Source organism: Musa acuminata, chromosome BXJ1-9 (assembly GCF_036884655.1).
Source record: "Musa acuminata AAA Group cultivar baxijiao chromosome BXJ1-9, Cavendish_Baxijiao_AAA, whole genome shotgun sequence".
NCBI lineage: Eukaryota > Viridiplantae > Streptophyta > Magnoliopsida > Zingiberales > Musaceae > Musa > Musa acuminata.
This window is the reverse complement of record NC_088335.1, coordinates 49698281-49721269: the sequence shown is the minus strand read 5'-3', so window position 1 is coordinate 49721269 and position 22989 is coordinate 49698281. Positions and strand designations below refer to the sequence as shown.

The 22989-nt window shown below is 38.4% G+C and overlaps 1 pseudogene; it reads left to right on the top strand.

Annotated features, from left to right (window-relative positions):
- The first annotated feature begins 661 nt into the window (after positions 1 to 661).
- On the top strand, positions 662 to 21844 carry LOC135594064 (DEAD-box ATP-dependent RNA helicase 57-like; annotated as a pseudogene).
- Positions 21845 to 22989: the final 1145 nt, after the last annotated feature.

Sequence of the window (22989 nt, the reverse complement as noted above, 5' to 3'; positions counted from 1 at the left end):
GTTCGGTTGGAAGTCATTTTGTTAGTGACTCGATTCGAGATGACCGGATAGACAGACTAGGATCCTGCTTGACAATGCGACACTAGAAGTTGTCTGACGCGATCCCTTCAATGCTTAAGTTAGCAAAAAGAAGAAAACAGCAATGTAAACTGTATGACTGAGTTAATGTATAGAGACATCTCTTTTGGCATCTATTTAAGGGTAGTTTTTATACTACTTTGGGGATTGACCGCTTCCTACGATTTCAAATGTCATGCATTCGTGAATTTTTTAAAAAAATATATTTTTATTAATTTAAATAATATATATTTAAAGATAAATGATGCCCTGAATTATCGATATAAATATCCGTACAATTGGAATGTGACGATTGTTATTATTTTTTTTGTAGCGGTAGCACGTGCCCATACTGGCGCGAATGGTACTGAAGGCATCTCGTATATTAAATGTCACTGTAGAGGGTAATGCGGTCAATTCATGGCGATGTCGTTACGCCACGTTGCCTGATGGTGATTCCGTGTTCATTATGTCGTTAGGGAGACGGCGGAGATCGTATCTGTTAACGGATCGTTTCTAGCAACCCGGGCGTCCCTCTCACCGACCTATGATACTAGACACTCCACCCCTATATATTCTCCTCTGTCCTCCCCATCATATTTATATTCTCCTCTGTCCTCCCCATCATATTTCTTGAAACGCCTCGTTTGTTCTCTGTCTTCGTTCTCTTCGGTGCCATTTAATACGCGAGAGGACCACTCTCAGCCACTCCTTGTCGCCTCTCTGCTTTGTCTCCGAGAAAAGAGGGAGCCGCTTCGGAAGGGTAAAACCTTAATATCATGTGAATTCTTCCTTGATTTCTAGAGATCTTTGTCTATTTTCATGTTTTCTTCGTTTATCTGATTGATGATTGTGTATCTGACCGGATTGATCGGGTCCTGTGTCTTCCATTTCGCTATTTTCGAGTCGCTTTAAAGATATTTTCAAGTGTGTTCTCTACTAAATTATGGATCGGTATGATCTTTGATTAAGCAATCCGTTAGACAGATATCTGTTCTTGTTTCCAGATCGGTATCATTCTCGTCTTTTTCGTGTTCATTTTTTGATCGACCTAGCGCTGGGAATATTGTTTTAGAGACGGATATGGTGGGTATAAGGGTTGGTTGTTTGTCATGAAAACTGTTAGATCAGGTAGATCTGCAATGGTTTTAGGGGTGGCCTTGTTCTATATGCTTGATTTTCTTTACGGACCTTTGTCTGCACCCTAAGAAAAAGATGAATCACTCATTTAATACGCGAGAGGACCTCTCTGTCATCCCGTTCTTGCGTTTCTGTCGCCTCTCTCCTTTGTCTCCGAGAAAAGAGGGTGCCGCTTCGGAAGGGTAAAACCTTAATCTCATATGAATTCTTCCTTGATTTCTGGAGATCTTTGTCTATTTTTCATGTTTTCTTCGTTTATCTAGTTGCTGATCGTGTACCTGAGCGTATCGATCGAGTCCTGTGTCTATTATTTTGCTATTTTCGAGTCGATTTGAAGACATTTACAAGTGTGTTCTCTACTAAATCATGGATCGGTGTGTCTTTGATCAAGCAATCCGTTAGACAGATATCTGTTCTTGTTTTCAGATCGGTATCATTCTCTTCTTTTTCGTGTTTATTTTTTGATCGATCTAGCGCTGGGAATCTTGTTTTAGAGACGGATATGGTGGGTATAAGTATTGGTTGTTTGTAGTGGAAACCATTAGATCTGGTAGATCTGCAATGGTTTCAGGTGCTTCTTATGGATGAAGAAGAGATAATTGGATTGGTTGCCGATAAGTGGCTGAGAAAGTTTATTCATTAGTGTTTGATAAATCCAGCTAATCTGTTTGTAATATTATGATCAGTTTAGTGAGTGTGGGAAGTTATTTATGGCAAGCCAAGGAGGGCACCGACCACAGCCAGTAAATGAATGTGATATTTATTCAGGTAAGCATTGTTTTGATTGAAGCTTATTGGACTTTCGTAGTTCTAATGCTTAAGTGAATATTCTTGTGCAATTTAGTTTAGTCTCCTTTCATTTTTTTTTTATGGAATGTTATACATAGGTTTTTATCACATGATATTATTTTAGTAATCTCTTTTTAAGTAATAGAAGCAATAATTGATTTGCATTTTTATTCCATAATGCATTTTCATTACTAATTCTGTTACATCTGTCATCTGATATGTTATACATGTCAATACATCATCGTATATAAGACTTTTGGTTGGCTTGACGAATATGGATTCATGAATCTAACAACTATATTTTCCCCTAAACCCTAAAATTATCAAATTCTGAATTACCCTATTTTTCCCTCTGAGTTTTCAATCTTTCTTGAACTTTTTGTTACTTCCCTCTGAGTTTTCCCTTTGTATGCACCCTAAGAAAAAAGAGGAATCACTGCCATTTAATACGCGAGAGGACCTCTCTGTCATCCCGTTCTTGCATTTCTATCACCTCTCTCCTTTGTCTCCGAGAAAAGAGGGGACCGCTTCGGAAGGGTAAAACCTTAATCTCATATGATTCCTTGATTTCTGGAGATCTTTGTCTATTTTCATGTTTTCTTCGTTTATCTGGTTGCTGATCGTGTACCTGAGTGGATCGATCGAGTCCTGTGTCTACTATTTCGATATTTTCGAGTCGATTTGAAGAAATTTACAAGTGTGTTCTCTACTAAATTATGGATCGGTGTGTCTTTGATCAAGCAATCCGTTAGACAGATATCTATTCTTTTTTCAGATCGATATCATTCTCTTCTTTTTTGTGTTTATTTTTTGATCGATCTAACGCTGGGAATCTTGTTTTAGAGACGGATATGGTGGGTATAAGCATTGGTTGTTCGTAGTGGAAACCATTAGATCAGGTAGATCTGCAATGGTTTTAGGGGCGGCCTTGTTCTTGATGCTTGATTTAGTATATTAATTGCATCTGATTTCCTGTTTTATAAGGATTGTAGGCTGTTTCATGGTTCTTGTTTGCGAATTTGGTCCCTGATAGCTTTGAGGTGTTAGACATCCAGATTAGCTTGGGGATTTTAGACCTTGGAGCTTGTAGCTTCTCTAATCATGATACGTTTATTGATCTATTGCTTGCAGTTTTTTATGTGTCTAAATTTATAGTACAAAGACTTGGCACCAATAACACTGTAGTTATTTACTTCTAAAATAAAGTATTGGTTTTGATGTGGAGTAGCATGGTTTATATATATGTTTGCTCTCTTTTATGGAGTTATTTAAACTATTCCATTGGAGATCATCCATTTTATTTATAGAAACCCATGGTGGTAAGGTTTATGATATATTAAGCTCTGTATTTTGTGTGATGAAGCTTTAAGGTTATTTTGACCATTGAAATTGTTTACTGTTGTATTTTATATTCTTGGTCATCTGCAGTTCTTCATGATGAGGTATTTAATTTGGTAAATGTTTCATTTGTTTGTGGTTGTTTTCTTTCATCTTTTCTTGTATTGATTATTTACTATATTTTATGTGATTCTTTATAGCACAAATGTCTGCACATTTTCTTTATATAAAAGTACCAGCCTTGTAGGTTGTTCATAAAAATTGTCCAATTTTACAATTCTCATGACAATATCCCAATTATCATATTTTTTAATTCTCATAATCTTCAACATTAATGCCTCTTTTTTAGTTTATTTTTAATTAATTATGGTTTGGTCAGACAAGACTACTTGTATACAGTTAATCTATTTTTTAGTCTATTTTTTAGTCTATTTTTAGTCTATTGGTCAGACAAAACATTAATGCCTCTTTTTTAGTCTATTTTTAGTCTATTTTTCATGGACGAGGCGGAGGTGGGTTTTCTCTCGTTGCATCGGTCTTCGATGACGATGGCATGCTTTTGCTTGCTTCCATCCTTATTGTCATCGTTCCATCATAAGTTCTTGATCCTTGGTCCAAAGATAGTTCGGTATAGGGATTCTTTGGTAAAGATTCTTATGGTCTATTTCATGACCACCGCTTCCTCGATGGTGGTGAAAACCTAGCCGTAGACACCATCATTAGCTTAGCTTCCTTGGTAGAGGCTAAAAACGAATGTGGCGATCAACGAGGGTTTTCTATAGTTGCATCGATGGTGATCTCTTGCATTCGCTTGTTTCCTGTCCTATAGTGGCCATTCTATCGCAAATTCTTGATCCTTGGTGCAGAGAAGTGTTGGTACAAGGATTCTTTTGAATAGATTCTTTTGGTCACAGATTTTCATAGCAAGCTCTGCTGCTGCACCAAGGATCATGATTAGAGACGGATATGGTGGGTATAAGAATTGGTTGTTTGTAGTGGAAACCATTAGATCAGGTAGATCTGCAATGGTTTTAGGGGCGGCCTTGTTCTTGACGCTTGATTTAGTATATTAATTGCATCTGATTTCCTGTTTTATAAGGATTGTAGGTTGTTTCATGGTTCTTGTTTGCGAATTTGGTCTCTGATAGCTTTGAGGTGGTAGACATCCAGATTAGCTTGGGGATTTTAGACATTGGAGCTTGTAGCTTCTCTAATCATGATACGTTTATTGATCTATTGTTTGCAGTTTTTTATGTGTCTAAATTTATAGTACATAGACTTGGCACCAATAACACTGTAGTTATTTACTTCTAAAATAAAGTATTGGTTTTGATGTGGAGTAGCATGGTTTATATATATGTTTGCTCTCTTTTATGGAGTTATTTAAACTATTCCATTGGAGATCATCCATTTTATTTATAAAAACCCATGGTGGTAAGGTTTATGATATATTAAGCTCTGTATTTTGTGTGATGAAGCTTTAAGGTTATTTTGACTATTGAAATTGTTTACTGTTGTATTTTATATTCTTGGTCATCTGCAGTTCTTCATGATGAGGTATTTAATTTGGTAAATGTTTCATTTGTTTGTGGTTGTTTTCTTTCATCTTTTCTTGTATTGATTATTTACTATATTTTATGTGATTCTTTATAGCACAAATGTCTGCACATTTTCTTTATATAAAAGTACCAGCCTTGTAGGCTGTTCATAAAAATTGTTCAGTTTTGCAATTCTCATGACAATATCCCAATTATCATATTTTTTAATTCTCATAATCTTCAACATTAATGCCTCTTTTTTAGTCTAATTTTAGTTAATTATGGTTTGGTCAGACAAGACTACTTGTATACAGTTAACCTATTTTTTAGTCTATTTTTAGTTAATTTGTGCTGGTCTATGAACCAATTCCCTGTTTGGATTGACTTTAATCCTTGAATCTTTGTTCTTTGTTGCAGCAGCCGAAGAAAGAACCGGATGATCTTGAGGGCATAGCGGATGCAGCGCCGGACACCTTGCTGAAGGTGAAGGCGAACAAGAAGGAGAAGAAGCGAATGCGCAAGGATAAGGACTCTTCTGGTTGCATCTCTGGCTTACCTACACGCACCTTTTGTGTGATGCGAGCTTCGTTTACATGTCATAATCTTGTTTGGGATTTGGGGTATGAGATGCTGTGGAGGGGTTCAGTGTGTTCAAGAGTTCCGAGTCTTTGTCCTCTATTCTAGAAAGAAATGATTTGGAGGTTACTTCTGCTGAGATGAAGAAGGACGTGGAAAAGGAGATTGAGGTGATTTTGGTCTAGTTTTGTTATTTTTTGTTGAATGATTCTTTTTTGTTTTCATACCTTAAAATTTTTGTTTCCTGCTTCAGAAAGCTTCTATTCTGCGTAAGAAGTATGGAATTCACATTTCGGGACATGGTGTTCCTCCCCCGCTTGAGAGTTTTGCAGAGCTAAGCTCAAGGTGAGATCCCATATATGGAGAATCCTTGTTTAGAGATCAACTTGCAGCACACTGTTGCTTGGCTTTTGGCACAAATTTTTTGATGGTACATGCTGAACGTTCTCATACTGGCCTATGTAGTGGCATCAGTGCATAGCATATTCTGTATGCACTCATGCCCCTGAGCAGCCCAGCCAGTATGAACATGTTACTGGCTGAATTCAAATCCTTAGTTTATATTATCTCAATATCATAATACATGTCCAGACCTTGAGCTGATCGCATGTGGCAAGCTCTGTGGTGTCCTATATTTGTGCAATGCAGGCAGCAGCGACATTTCCTGTTTATTCTTTGATTAAGGAGGTTCACAACCATTATCGTTTTGTCCTGCCTTTATTTAAGCTCTTTAGGATTAAAGACATGATGATCATAGACTATCATGACCATCAGTTACTGCATAAAATATTTGCTACCATTGAACCAATATACTGAACAATGTCTTCAGATGTTTAATCCTCACATCCTTACTGTAGAATTTTTATCTTATTAGCTTGAAACAAAAGAAAGAGACATAATGGTTCTTAGTTTTACCTTTAATAGTTCTGTCAAAAAAAGCAAAGAAAACAGACAATGTCGTTTCATCTGCTGCTAATCACTATTGCTAGTTGACGATAGAGATTGATTCTTCATTTTGGTAACCTCCAGAGTTGAGGCTGAATGACAATGTCATCGTGTTAGATGGTTGATCAAACAAAATCAATAATGTTTTTTCTTTGTTTTTGCATCATCAGTATTTTGACATTTTATTTTCTTCCAGAATTTATTGCACAGGGTTCCATAATTGATGTGTTTATCCAAGATGTTTCTGTACCTATAGAAGTAATATTGTAAGGAATAATAAATAAGAACAATATAATATCTATAACAAGGACTTGCTATATCATACTGTCATTTTTCATTGTTTTGGGGATTATCTGGCCTCTTCTCTGTCTTTGGTATCTTGTGCTCTTGTAAATTCCTTACATATGGGTACCTATAGCGCTGAAATGTACTACTTCATAGTAATAATTATGTGACTATATGTTGTCAAATAGAACAAATCACATTTCCAGCATGTTTCTTTTTTAGTTCATCCTTTTATACAGTTGCAGTTTTCTTGCCGAATTTCTAAGTTCTTGAATTTTTGATTTTGTGTGCAGGTATAACTGCAAACCATATATTTTGCGTAACTTTTCTGAACTTGGTTTTCGAGAGCCTACACCTATTCAGAGGCAGGCTATTCCAGTACTCCTTTCTGTATGCCTTAAATTTTGCTTCTCTGTCTTTCCTTCCCCCATTCTCTCTCTATGTCTATCTTTTATTGAACTTTAGAAAATTTACTCTTTTACTGCTGAACTAATTTCTCTATGCTGTTACAATATTATCATTATCTGAATAGTTCAGGACTAACATATCATGGTTTTACATATTTCAGAAGAGGGACTGCTTTGCATGTGCAGCAACTGGTTCTGGCAAGACATTGGCGTTTTTATGTCCAATGCTCATGAAGATTAAGGTATCATTATTATACATGGACTACCATCTTGTCAGTCTTTTACTTTGCATTAGTTTAAGTTTTTCTTACTGTTATTAGCCAGGGTTAAAGAATAGTGTCCAAGCTGTTGTTCTCTGCCCAACTAGAGAATTACGGGGAGGAAATTTTACATCCAGTTAATGACTAAGGAGCTCTACAGATTTGGTGATTTTGAAAAATTGCCGTGATATAATCATATCCACTCCTCTCCGGTTGGACTTTGCTATTTGCAAAAGGAAGCTTGACTTGAGTCGGTATGAACTAAAAAAACTTTGTATGTCCTGTTTATAGTAAATTCATTCCGCACTTTTTTATGCTATGAACTAGCAAATATCAAAAATTGGAACATAAAAGATATGCATAGATCTCTAGGTTTGATGTGTTTCAAATCACATAAATCAGAGTCTGCTCTTCTTCTGGGCCTATTAAAATTGATTATGAAGCTCAGATCACAACCAGATTTTGTTGGTGAGAAATATTAATGTAATTATATGTTTTTTGTCATCATGCCAACACTCACCTCTTTGAAGATGAGGATATTCTTATCTGTTTATTCTTAATGGCTTCCCATTTGTCTGTATATCAATTATTCTTTCTCTGTTTTATTTGCTTACATGATGTAGGCCTACCGCCATGCCAGTGACCTTTATGGTGTTCTGTTAGCATGCATCAACCATGCTCATGCCACCATGTGGTAGCATGCACCAGTATATATGCCATGGATGCACTTATATGCATAGGAAGCACAATTATGCTTCTCTGTTTCATGCTAGAATTGAGCTGATGTGGTACAAAATTAGCTGGTAGTCATAGCAAATAGTGTTTTACTTTATGCTTGGTTAAAAGAAAATGTATTGGGAGGTTAGAGTAGTTGAATAGGACTGTTGTGAGAATACAATAGCATGTATAAATGCATTAAGATCTCTATTGAATGTTGTTATGATCAGCCAACTCTGTTTACTAGAAAACTTGGACAGGTGCAGGATGTTAGATCGTGGGATTGGAGCAGGAAAATGGTGTTTTTTCAGAATAGCAATCACAACTGATTTATTATCTCTATACAAAATACAGGAATTTAGACCATTTATTTTTTAATCACAATATGCAAATTCGAGTTTGTGAAGTCCTTATCTTACAGGGATTAGAGAAGGCACATGAAAGCAAGGTTCATAATTTCATATCATGGAGTATCGAGCTTAGCTCGATACGATACGAGTATATCGAGCGATACGTTCTAGCGTATCACTCGGTGTATATATATATATATATACATATATATAATAAAAAAATAAAAAAAAGGGCGACGTCGCCTCATTTCTTCTACTCGCATGGGGAGAAGAAACGTTGCCTCATTTCGTCGCCAGGTTTCTTCTCCCCGCGAAAATAGGGTGACGTCATCAAGGCGACGTCGCCTCGTTTCTTCTGCTCGGTTTCTTCTCCCTGAGCGGATGAGAAGTCGCCGACGACGCCGATGCCTTGTCGCCTCAAACGAGAAGGCGACATCTCATCTGCAGCATCCGACGAAAGAGGATTATCACGGACTTAGCTGGACTTGCCTAAGTCGTGAGGCACCCTTACGGCAAAGACGCGAACTTAGCTTATTTTGCCTAAATCGTGAGGCACCCTTGCAACAAAGACGCGAACTTAGCTTGTATTGCCTAAGTCGCGCTTTGCCCTTGCAATTTGCATCCGTAAATATCAGCCCACTTGCAACCTCTCGTAGGTCCCGAAGGACCTGTAAAAGAGAAAGTTGATTAGTTCGAAGAACGAGCGACAGACAAGTCCCGACGTCTCATGAAAAGGGAAAGCTTTACAAGAAATTCAGCGAGCACCTTGCGTGCACAAGAGAAAAGAGGGAGAGGAGGAAAACAAGGACTTTAGAGGGTTGAACGAATAGCTGCAAGTCCACAAACAATTGCTCACTGGGTGCCGAGTGCGACAACAAGTTCCCGTCAAGATAACGTGCGAACTTGCGAAAGATTGTTCAACGCCCGACACTATACCGAAGCTCCATCCCCCATGCTGCCACCCAGGTGGTTCCAAGGTCCTGAGATGACTAACATTTCACGTGCGGCAACGGTCTACAGAAAACAGCCCATGACACACGAAAATGGAGTTGTTTTGAGCTGTTTTGGGGTTGTTTTGCTCGATTCGGTGAGTGGTCACACTGTAGCGTTGCAACTTATTCGAACTAACATTTTTACAAGCAAACGGACTTAAAACCAAGCTAAAACATGATGCCAAGCAGTTGTACATATAGACGAGAGCGACGAACAGTTCGTTGAACGGAGTTATTGCGAGTGCGCGACGATCGTTCGTGACATTCTCCCCCACTCAAACTGTCGACGCCCTCGTCGATGCTTGTTAATAGTTGATGATTGCTTCTTCATGTCATAGGGCATCTTCAGTCTCCCAACTGGCTTTAGTTCGGGGAAGCTTTCGCCACTTCACTAAGTACACAGTATGCTTAGCTCCAATGGGTAGCTTTATCTTGCGATTCGCTAAAATGGTTTCAACTCACTTCTCGTAGGAGGCTGTGGTGGGGGGTAGCCAAGTTGGAACACTTCGGGAAGCATCTTGCGGATCCGAGTGGTAGGCTTTCAAGTTGTTGGCGTAAAGAACATTATGAATTTTTAACCACGTCGGTAGCTGCAACTTGTAGGAGACATTGCCCACCCTATCGATAATTGGGAAGGGCCCTTCTTACTTGCGCACCAATCTTTTATTTACTTTGTTCCTAAAGAATTGGAGTGATGCTGGTTGGAGCTTGACCAACACCAAATCGCCGATCTTGAACTCTTGTGGTCGTTGATAAGACCCTAAAGGTCTTATCGTCGCGTTGATACCAAATGATAAGACCCTAAACTCTTATCGTAAAAAAGAAAAGAGAAAGGGATTATCACTTCGAGGGGATCGGCCTCCTTGATCGCTTCGAGGGGATCGGCCTCCTAGAGTTTGTCAAAAGACAGAATAGTATTTTTCATAGATAACTAAAAAGAAGCAGTTACATCCCTATTTATAGAGTTCCACCCAGAGTCCATCAGGGCTTGAACTCTAATAATAAATAAATATTAAATAAACCTCTACTTGACTCTAATTGAACCAAACCGACTCAATAAACAATTGGACTAAACATACTTAATAAATATTATTCAAAACCCCAGAAAAAGGGTCCTAATAGTTCCTCCCTCTTCAAATCAGCCTTGTCCTCAAGGCTAAGCAGCATCAATCTCGGGGAGCTTCTCTTTCAGCACTAGCCATAGATTATCTGCAATGCATCACAACCCGTTGATCAAGTATGGTCTCCACTTTTTGATAGTGTAAGCAACGGGTCGGTCTTTTAGTGTAGTAATCATTGCATGAAACTTCTGGCCCTGTATAATCAATTTTATCTTTGAACCTTTGCTATCACAAGTGAAAATCCATCCATCAACGATCTTTACTTCGAATCTATCATAGTCTTCAATGTGGTGGGCCAATCGGTCAACAGTCTCACTGTCCATAAAATTGTTAGTGCTACCAGTATCAATCAAAACTATAACAGGCTGATGTTCTAGAGTTTCGCCAACTTCCATAGTTTGCGGGTTAGAGTAGTCGGCTAATGCATGCATTATATGTATGGTAGGTCCAACATCTTCATTAGAATTTATACCTTCATGATCGGAGTCCACATTCTTTGCTTTCGGTTCCTCTCCAATTGGTTCAATCATCAGAAGTTGCCCTTGTTTACATCGGTGCTCCATACTTCATTTTTCATCATAATACAAACCCCTTGTTGATCTTTCCTTGCTAATTTTTTTCTCATGTAGATTTGCAAATGAGATCGCAGCTATCATAGTACGGGGTTAACGAGCCTTAACTTCACACCGGATCTTTGGAATAAACCCTTCAATAAATGTATCCAGAAGTTGTTGGTCCGACCAATCTCTAGCTTGATTTGACAATCTCTCAAACCTACTCTGATATTCTAACACTGTAGAAGTTTGATGAATTTTAACGAGCTAGCAATCAACATTCTCATATCCGGATGGGCCAAAGCGAACAAGAAGCCCTCTTTTAAACTACTCCCACGAAGGAACTCCGTGGAAAGTTTCATACCAATCGTACCACTGGAGTGCATCTCCCTCGAGCTGGATTGAGGCCACTTCTACCTTGGATTCTTCTGGGGCTCTGTGAAAACGGAAAAAATTTTCTGCCTTAGAGATCCAATTGGTCGGATCTCCATCTTTCTCAACTCCCGCTTCAAGTCCTCTCATGTGTCAACTTGACACCGACCCTATTGGATCTCCTCCCAATGGGTTCACCCCCAAAGTTTTGCATCTCCGTTCAAATACATTGTTGCTATAGAAACTTTGATTTCTTTAGAATCAGGCCTCGTAGCTCGAAAGTATTGTTCCATGTCGAACAGGAAATTCTCGAGCTCTTTAGCATCACTGGCCCCTCTATAACCATGAGGCTCGGGTGCCCTCAAGTTTTGTGGCGGCGCAACATGGGTATTGCTTCCTCCCGTATTTAGTGCTCTTGTGAGCATGGTCACCCTTTAAGTGAGTTCCGCCACAACTTCCGGTGTTGCACGAAGTCTTTGGTGCATCTGACAATCGGTCGAATAGGGCCTTAACCTTATCGATCCTGGACTCCACTTCTTCTTGCGAGCTTTCTACCCCAATAAGCCTTCGTTGGCTATGGTAGAGTTCCTCCAAGCTCGCTTCAAAAACATCGAAGCGGGTTTCCGTCGTTGTGAGTCTCTCCTTATGACTCTTTTTCCCGGTTGGAGTTCCAGATTGCGCCTCCTCCGCTCGCAGAGAACAGCCAACTTCTCGCTCATCATGTTCGCTGTCGCGCTCCTCCTGAGCGCCTCCAACAGCATGAGAGCGAGTGTGCACTTGCAACCCACCTGTGGCTGCTTGGGGCAAGGGTCCGGCTTGCCCCGTCTTGCTTGATTCGCCACGATGCTTTGCCATGGCAAAGTTGCGAAGTTTCTTCGCTGCTCGCTCAAAGTGGTTGCCCGCTCTGATACTACAATGTCACGGACTTAGCTGGAATTGCCTAAGTCGTGAGGCACCCTTACGGCAAAGACGCGAACTTAGCTTGCGTTGCCTAAGTCGCGCTTCGCCCTTGTGATTTACGTCCGCAAAGATCAGCCTACTTGCAACCTCTCGCAGGTCTTGAAGGATCTGTAAAAGAGAAAGTTGATTAGTTCAAAGAACGAGCGACGGACAAGTCTCGATGTCTCACAAAAAGGGGAAGCTTTACAAGCAATTCAGCGAGCACCTTGCGTCCACAAGAGAAAAGAGGGGGAGGAGGAAAACAAAGACTTTAGAGGGTTGACAAATAGCTGCAAGTCCACAAATAGCTGCTCACCGGGTGCCGGGCGCGACAACAAGTTCCCGTCAAGGTAACGTGCGAACTTATGAAATATTGTTCAACGCTCGACACTATACCGAAGCCCCATCCCCCATGGTGCCACCCGGGTGGTTTTAGGGTGTTGAGACGGCTGACGTTTCGCATGCGGCGGTAAGCTGCAGAAAACAACCTATGGCACGCGAAAACAGAGCTGTTTTGGGGCTGTTTTGCTCGGTTTGGTAAGCTGTCGCACTATAGCGCTGCAACTTGTTCGAACTTACATTTTTACAAGCAAAAGGACTTAAAACCAGGCCAAAACATGCTGCTAAGCAGTTGTACATGTAGACGAGGGCGACGAACGGTTCATTGAACGGAGTTGTTGTAGGTGCGCGACGACCGTTCATAACAGGACGATGACAGATCGAGATCGTCGAGGGAGAGCGGTGTCGGATTTCCAAGTTCTCCCTTTTCCTCTCCCTCTTCTTCCTTCTCCCTCAGCTAATACCGCCCGGTAGCGGGCAGCGACGATCGAAATCGACCATCACCGATCGATTTCGTATGGTAATAGGGCGAAAATAGCCCTAATCGATGGTACCACCCGATAGCGGACGGTCCGTGTACCAATCTGCTGGTGGATCGGTACGTACTGCCCATACCGAGCGATATCATTCGAAATTAAACTCCTTGCATTGAAGTATTATAGATATTATTAACACATAAATATGTTGTCATATTGACTTTGTATCCATAGCATTCAGCATTTTTTATGTAAGAAGTGGTGTATAAAGTGCAATAACTTTTATTAATGGTCATGCATATCTCATTTAGTATTTGCTCTGTGCAGGGTTAAATATCTTGTCTTGGATGAAGCTGATAAGCTTTTTGAGCTAGGTTTTGTAGAACAAATTGATTATGTGGTCAAAGCCTGTTCAAAAATTACTGTAGTGCTACACTGTTCAGTGTGAGTTTTCCTGTTGAAAAACTTGCAAGTACAGTTATGGTTGATGCAGTTCGAATCATCATTGGTAGAAAGTATGCATGTAGAATCGTATTTACACTATGAACTTCCCAGTTTCTTATTCAGATGATACATCTCTAACAGAACAATTTTTGACAGAAATTCTGCCTCCGAGATGATTAAGCAAAAGCCTGTTTTTGCCGGTAGTGAAAAAGGGAATTTTGCTTGCTATTCGTCAAAGCTTTTCAGAGGTACAACTGATATCTTTATATTTCTAGCACATTAAATTCACATGATTAATCAAATATGCCTGTCTGTCAAGCAGAACAGGCATGATATCTTATTCCTTTTTAGTGATGGATATCCTTTCTATATTATGAATATAAATATGTCAGTGTAGTGCACTAATACAAATGAAATTGTTTAAACGGTAGTTCGAGGCTCCCTAATAATATTGTTATTAGTAGCAATTTAGATTTATTTAACAATTTTTAAAACATTGAGCACTCTCTTTTTCTCAAACAGTAATAATCAAACATCCTGCAGAGAGAGGGAGAGGGTCAATGGTAGAGGTAAGGTTTGGGACTAGCATATCAGGTCATGCAAACTCATGTTGGGAATGCATCCTAATACAGAAGGCAATGCCTATTCAGAACTTTGGATTAGGATTGGATGTCATCATCTTGACGAGAATAAACAGATGAATAAAGTTAAGTCTTACCAATAAGCAAATATGAATTCATGATTGGATGAGATGTTTATGAACCTTAAAACAACCATGCCCAAAATTCAACTTTTCCATCTTCTGCCTAGTTTCTACTGTTAATGATCTTTATGCAGATGCACACTCAGGCTTCATTCCTTGTGATCGTCTTTCCATATTCTAAAGCTTTTCTTTTCCTAATCTTATGCTTTTCTAAAATTTGTCTATCCAGATTGTAAAGCTCTTCTTTTCCCAATCTTATGCCTTGTGATCTTCTGCCTAGTTTCTCCTATTGTTCTAAGCTGTAACATTCTTCATCGAAGAGGATAAGCCTTTTCTGAGGAACATAGTCAATTTGATGGCAGCATCTGGCTGTGAGGTTCCTTCCTGGATTCTAGCTTTGCCTAGTAAAACAAAGCACCGACCACAGAGAGACTCGATATCAACCATTCCCGATGACAGTGCCTAGTAAAAGAAATGCTGCAGTATGTTCTAAAGCATCAGGTTCATTTCTCCCATCCTTCCCGAGGTTGGATTTCAATCTATTCACTGATAAAAATGTTTATATGTCCTTCATAACTTCATAGATTATTAAGATCATGTTTTGAGTTAATATGATTATCTTCATAATCATACAGCTTAACCAGATCAAGTCCAAGAAAAAAAATCACAAATTTCAATTAGGAAAAATAAATTAAAATATTCTCTTGTAAAAGTGAATATTGAAGACCAATAATAGGGAAAAGAGAAAGGAGTTCCATAAAGATTAAACAGATTGGCGGATGACAAAATTAGTTCAAGTTTGTGGTCCTAGGTTGCCCTGATCTTAGTTAAGGATCTCTTCAAAATTGACATCATTTTATAAGCTGCCATTTAATTAATAGCTGCAGCAGAGGAAAAAAATTGTAGAGATCAAGAGAATAGTAAAGACATTGAGCAAAGAAGTGTAACAGAAGGAAGAAAAGCAATGATTTAAATAGGCGCTCGAGCGTCTCATGTGTAGACCAGGCGGTGTGCTTCAATGAGGCACCGCTTAGGCGCTTACTCAAACCCAGGCTTCGTGCGAGCACCTAGTTCAATAACCCTTTTTCTTACCCTTAAAAGCCACTCTTCACACTCACATGACCTCGAGCCAATCCTAGCGTTGCTTCTGCCTCCATCGTCGATGCTTTCTATTGTTGCATGACCGTTCATAACAGGACGATGACAGATCGAGATCGTCGAGGGAGAGCGGTGTCGGATTTCCAAGTTCTCCCTTTTCCTCTCCCTCTTCTTCCTTCTCCCTCAGCTAATACCGCCCGGTAGCGGGCAGCGACGATCGAAATCGACCATCACCGATCGATTTCGTATGGTAATAGGGCGAAAATAGCCCTAATCGATGGTACCACCCGATAGCGGACGGTCCGTGTACCAATCTGCTGGTGGATCGGTACGTACTGCCCATACCGAGCGATATCATTCGATATTAAACTCCTTGCATTGAAGTATTATAGATATTATTAACACATAAATATGTTGTCATATTGACTTTGTATCCATAGCATTCAGCATTTTTTATGTAAGAAGTGGTGTATAAAGTGCAATAACTTTTATTAATGGTCATGCATATCTCATTTAGTATTTGCTCTGTGCAGGGTTAAATATCTTGTCTTGGATGAAGCTGATAAGCTTTTTGAGCTAGGTTTTGTAGAACAAATTGATTCTGTGGTCAAAGCCTGTTCAAAAACTACTGTAGTGATACACTGTTCAGTGTGAGTTTTCCTGTTGAAAAACTTGCAAGTACAGTTATGGTTGATGCAGTTCGAATCATCATTGGTAGAAAGTATGCATGTAGAATCGTATTTACACTATGAACTTCCCAGTTTCTTATTCAGATGATACATCTCTAACAGAACAATTTTTGACAGAAATTCTGCCTCCGAGATGATTAAGCAAAAGCCTGTTTTTGCCGGTAGTGAAAAAGGGAATTTTGCTTGCTATTCGTCAAAGCTTTTCAGAGGTACAACTGATATCTTTATATTTCTAGCACATTAAATTCACATGATTAATCAAATATGCCTGTCTGTCAAGCAGAACAGGCATGATATCTTATTCCTTTTTAATGATGGATATCCTTTCTATATTATGAACATAAATATGTCAGTGTAGTGCACTAATACAATTGAAATTGTTTAAACGGTAGTTCGAGGCTCCCTAATAATATTGTTATTAGTAGCAATTTAGATTTATTTAACAATTTTTAAAACATTGAGCACTCTCTATTTCTCAAACAGTAATAATCAAACATCCTGCAGAGAGAGGGAGAGGGTCAATGGTAGAGATAAGGTTTGGGACTAGCATATCAGGTCATGCAAACTCATGTTGGGAATGCATCCTAATACAGAAGGCAATGCCTATTCAGAACTTTGGATTAGGATTGGATGTCATCATCTTGCTGAGAATAAACAGATGAATAAAGTTAAGTCTTACCAATAAGCAAATATGAATTCATGATTGGATGAGATGTTTATGAACCTTAAAACAATAGTACCATGCCCAAAATTCAACTTTTCCATCTTCTGCCTAGTTTCTACTGTTAATGATCTTTATGCAGATGCACACTCAGGCTTCATTCCTTGTGATCGTCTTTCCATATTCTAAAGCTTTTCTTTTCCTAATCTTATGCTTTTCTAAAATTTGTCTATCCAGATTCTAAAGCTCTTCTTTTCCCAATCTTATGCCTTGTGATCTTCTGCCTAGTTTCTCCTATTGTTCTAAGCTGTAACATTCTTCATCGAAGAGGATAAGCCTTTTCTGAGGAACATAGTCAATTTGATGGCAGCATCTGGCTGTGAGGTTCCTTCCTGGATTCTAGCTTTGCCTAGTAAAACAAAGCACCGACCACAGAGAGACTCGATATCAACCATTCCCGATGACAGTACCTAGTAAAAGAAATGCTGTAGTATGTTCTAAAGCATCAGGTTCATTTCTCCCATCCTTCCCGAGGTTGGATTTCAATCTATTCACTGATAAAAATGTTTATATGTCCTTCATAACTTCATAGATTATTAAGATCATGTTTTGAGTTAATATGATTATCTTCATAATCATACAGCTTAACCAGATCAAGTCCAAGAAAAAAAATCACAAATTTCAATTAGGAAAAATAAAATAAAATATTCTCTTGTAAAAGTGAATATTGAAGACCAATAATAGGGAAAAGAGAAAGGAATTCCATAAAGATTAACCAGATTGACGGATGACAAAATTAGTGCAAGTTTGTGGTCCTAGGTTGCCCTGATCTTAGTTAAGGATCTCTTCAAAATTGACATCATTTTATAAGCTGCCATTTAATTAATAGCTGCAGCAGAGGAAAAAAATTGTAGAGATCAAGAGAATAGTAAAGACATTGAGCCAAGAAGTGTAACAGAAGGAAGAAAAGTAATGATTTAAATAGGCGCTCGAGCGTCTCATGTGTAGACCAGGCGGTGTGCTTCAATGAGGCACCGCTTAGGCGCTTACTCAAACCCAGGCTTCGTGCGAGCACCTAGTTTAATAACCCTTTTTCTTACCCTTAAAAGCCACTCTTCACACTCACATGACCTCGAACCAATCCTAGCGTTGCTTCTGCCTCCATCGTCGATGCTTTCTATTGTTGCCTCAATCATAGACGCAACGAATCGAGACTTCCTCTCTATTGTCAATGGAGGAGTCCAACAACCTAGCAAGAGCTCGTAGCTTCCTTCAGTAACAAACCTTATCTTTCACCATGCTATTGTGTGCATCAGCGTTTAGCATTATTATAGAATAAGCAAGAACATATGTAGTATCCAGTGTAATGTTGGGCTTGTATTTGAAATCTGATCTGTTAGTTCGTGTCTTGCACAATTTAAGTATATCTGTAATATTTTCTAACAAACTAACATAACTCCCTTCGGTATATGAATCAAAGATCCTCGACGGATCTCTAATGGGGATCGGGATCTAATCAGCGTCTTAACGTAATCTTGAGAGACTCGACCAAGCATACCATATCCTTAGGTCACCAGTGACATCTCTATGTCGTAGGCAAGATAGCGAATCGCGATATAGGTGAGTCTCGAGGGACTCGACCAACTCAACCTACGTTAGGAATCGATTCCTACCTATAATGATGGAAGGTCACGTGGGTCAATCTAATTGTCTTACGTTTACCGACTTAATATTATCGAAAGAGGAGATTTTAATTTTGTCTCCTATGGCGTGTCATACACATACATATTTAATATATATCTACGTTGCATGCAAATATATATATATATATATATATATATATATATATATATATATATATATATATATATATATATATATATATATATAGTAGGTGTGTCAGCAATCACACCAGATGATCATGGACAACATCCTAATATGATCAAGCCCGAGCCAATGGGCCTAATCACTCATATCAAGATCTATGTGTGCAGCGACATATCTCTATGTCCTATGATCATCCATCTCGTTCTCGTCGGTTGCATAGGCATCTCCATGCCCTGTGATCATCCGTCTCGGTCTCGTGGGTTTCGCTATCGCCTCTACACTCCCGTCGTGTCTCCTCATATTATTACAACTTAATCATAGGCACGTAGGCCCAACAATAAATGAGAAAAAAATTGGAGGCTCACAAGCTCCAATAATAATAATAATCACATCACATGTATACACACATCATATGGTTAATGATCATCCATCTACATCATACATCACGTACACATCATTATCATGTAGGACTACTAGATAATAATAATAATAATTATTATTATTATTATTATTATTATTATTATTATTATTATTATTATTATTGTTATTATTATTATTATTAAATTATTTAATTAATTACTTTTCTACCTTTTGGGGTACCCTACAATAGGGTGCCCCACGCGGCCAGGTTTGGGCGGCTAGGATTCCCTAGCCCCCAAGGTTACCTCTACAGCCAAGAAACACTAGCTATAGGGTGTACTTGCACAACCAGGGTTTGCTTGCCCATGCAACCAAGAGTCCTGGCCACTAGGGTAACCCTTGAGGCCAAGAAACCTTGGCCACCAGGGGTGCCCCTTGTAGCTAGGCAAGGGTTGCCATGTAGCAGGTTGAGAGCAGTCTTGTTGCTCTCATTCTTGCTACTTTTAGCCAAGCTTAGAGCAGCAAGAAGGGCTCTCAGCCAAGGCTGCAAGCAGCCTTTTGCCAATCTAAGGGGTAGCAACAGTTGTTGCCCTTTCTTCCTCTTTTGTGCTAACACATCGAAAGCCCTTTGTAAAACACCTCATAACATAGAAAAAAAGTTGCACTATAGATCTATAATCTATGACAAAAAGATCGCAGCAATCACACAAAACACACAATACCTACACACATAACATATACACAATAAAAAACACATGCACAATACACATATACACACAACACATACTGCAAACAACACATACATACACATACAACTCATAACAACACACACTTCACACATATAATATACACAATGTATACAAACACAACTCATAATAACACACATTACACACAACACACATAGCATACATAACACACACACATACACACAACTCTTAACATACATAATACACATGCACACATACACACACAACTCATAACACTGACAATACACACACACATAACATACACAATACACACACACACATACACACAACACACAATACACACACACACACATAACATACACAATACACACACACACATAACATACACAACATATAATACACATACACACACAACTCATAACAACTCACATACACAATAAACAACACACAAAGACACCATACAATACACATACACACACATAACATACACGACACATACACACAACTCATAAACAATACACACTACACACAACACATACACACACATAACATATACAACACAACTCATAACAACACCTCATAAATCACAAACAACACACTACACACGCACACATAACATAACACAAAAAAAAAAATAATATACACTACATACACACAACACCCACAACACATACACACAATACACACATAACATACACAACTTATAACAACACACATAACACAAACAATGCACAACACACAAAGACACACACAATACACATACAAAACACACACACACACATAACATACACAATATACACACACAACTAATAACAATATACACATAAAATACGTATCACATACACTCATAATACACACACATACATACACACACAAACAACATACACTATACACACACATACATACACACACACTACACACACATACACAATACACACACAACTCAAAAAAATACATACTACACACTTTGCACAACATGCTTTGCACAACATGTAATGTTAATGTATGTCCGTGTTTTTCAGTTTTGTTCATGCTTTGCACAACATGTAAACAGCTGACAGTAGGCTTAGCGACCCTTTTTTTTTCGTTTTGATGGTTGTCTTAGGATTGCAAACAAAGATTGTGTCAAGTGGGCACTTATGAGAATTTCGATCTGTAGTGGATCATTGGATCTTTTGTTGTCGGACCGTTCAAAACATATAAAATTTGTTTGTAATTTACATTGGCTATGAAGTGTTTGCTGAAATGATTGTTTGTGGATCCCGAGTAAAATATTTTCTCTAAACTGATTTTTCTTTTGTAGGTCCTAAGGGATCATCGGAGGTTTCGGGATGGTTGACCTTTACGGATGAACATATATAAGTGTCGCATGACTTAGGTAAAACTAGTCAAGTGCATGATAATGGAAAATTAAGAAATTAGGAGTTAGATCATCTTTATTTTGTCTAATAACCAATCCATTACCTGGGTTTTCATAGGCGAGTTACATCTTCGCTTACTGCCCTTATGTGGAAAATTAGAATTCTATTGTTTTTTTATACATGTATCTCCTATGCTTATAATCTAAGTAGTGCAAAGTTAAAAAGTTCACTTTGTTAGGATCTTTTGCCAGCCAGCCATCGAATTCAGCTGTGTGAATCAGATGCAAAAGTTCTTGGTAGATCCATGGATGGTAACATAAATTGATGAGATTTCTGTAACATATTCATTGACTATTTATCGAAGAGAGTAGAATTTTGCTGCGATGTATTGTTTATGTTCTCACCTCTTGTTCTGGAATCAATTTTAACTTCATTCGAGGTAATGCTTCTATGTAGTTCTGATCTACTTGAATCTTTTGCTGTTCCCGGAGTCTGGATACCTGATCGGGTCTCTTACAAAAAGCTTAGCTTGTGTTTTTGTTGACAGTTATATGGAATTATTTTGTTCAAATACCGGATACATGCTAATTCATTCGTCGGCAAGATATGCTTATAATCTAAGTAGTGCAAAGTTAAAAAGTTCACTTTGTTAGGATCTTTTGCCAGCCAGCCATCGAATTCAGCTGTGTGAATCAGATGCAAAAGTTCTTGGTAGATCCATGGATGGTAACATAAATTGATGAGATTTCTGTAACATATTCATTGACTATTTATCGAAGAGAGTAGAATTTTGCTGCGATGTATTGTTTATGTTCTCACCTCTTGTTCTGGAATCAATTTTAACTTCATTCGAGGTAATGCTTCTATGTAGTTCTGATCTACTTGAATCTTTTGCTGTTCCCGGAGTCTGGATACCTGATCGGGTCTCTTACAAAAAGCTTAGCTTGTGTTTTTGTTGACAGTTATATGGAATTATTTTGTTCAAATACCGGATACATGCTAATTCATTCGTCGGCAAAATATGCTGAGAGCTACAGGATGTGATCCACACATAGTAGGAATTACTAGGAGATAGATTATGCACAAGGCTTTGTCAGGCATCTACATATACAGCACATACATATACACATTATGCACAAGGCTTTGTCAGGCATCTACATATACAGCACATACATATACACACAATTCATAACAACACACACATACACATACAACCCATAACAACACAACACACACATATAACATATACAATACACACACATACACATACAACCCATAACAACACAAATTACACACATACATAACATACACAATAAACAACACACAAAGACACACACACAATACACATACACACAACATACATAACACACACACAACAGACACATAACATACACAACACACACACACAAACAACAGACACATAATATACACTACACACTACACACATACATAACATGCACAACGCACACACAACTCATAACAACCGATACTACACACACACAAGTAACATACAAAGCACACATACACACAACTCATAACAACACATACTACACAAACACACATAACATACACACACATATACACACAACTCGTAACAACACATACTACACAAACACATATAACATACACACACATATACACACAACTCATAACACATACATATATACACACAACACATAACATATAAAACACACACATACATACACACACAACTCATAACACACACACATAATATACACAATACACACACAACATACACAAACACACCTCACAGGACACATACACAAACACAACAGATATTAACTGATACGATGCAGAACATTAATTCCAGGAAAAATGTGGAAGTTAAAGCCTAAACAAATATTACTGATCGAAAATAAAAATGTCTATTGCTTCATAGCATGTACTCTAAACATTATATATTTTGTATCCATGTGCATATAT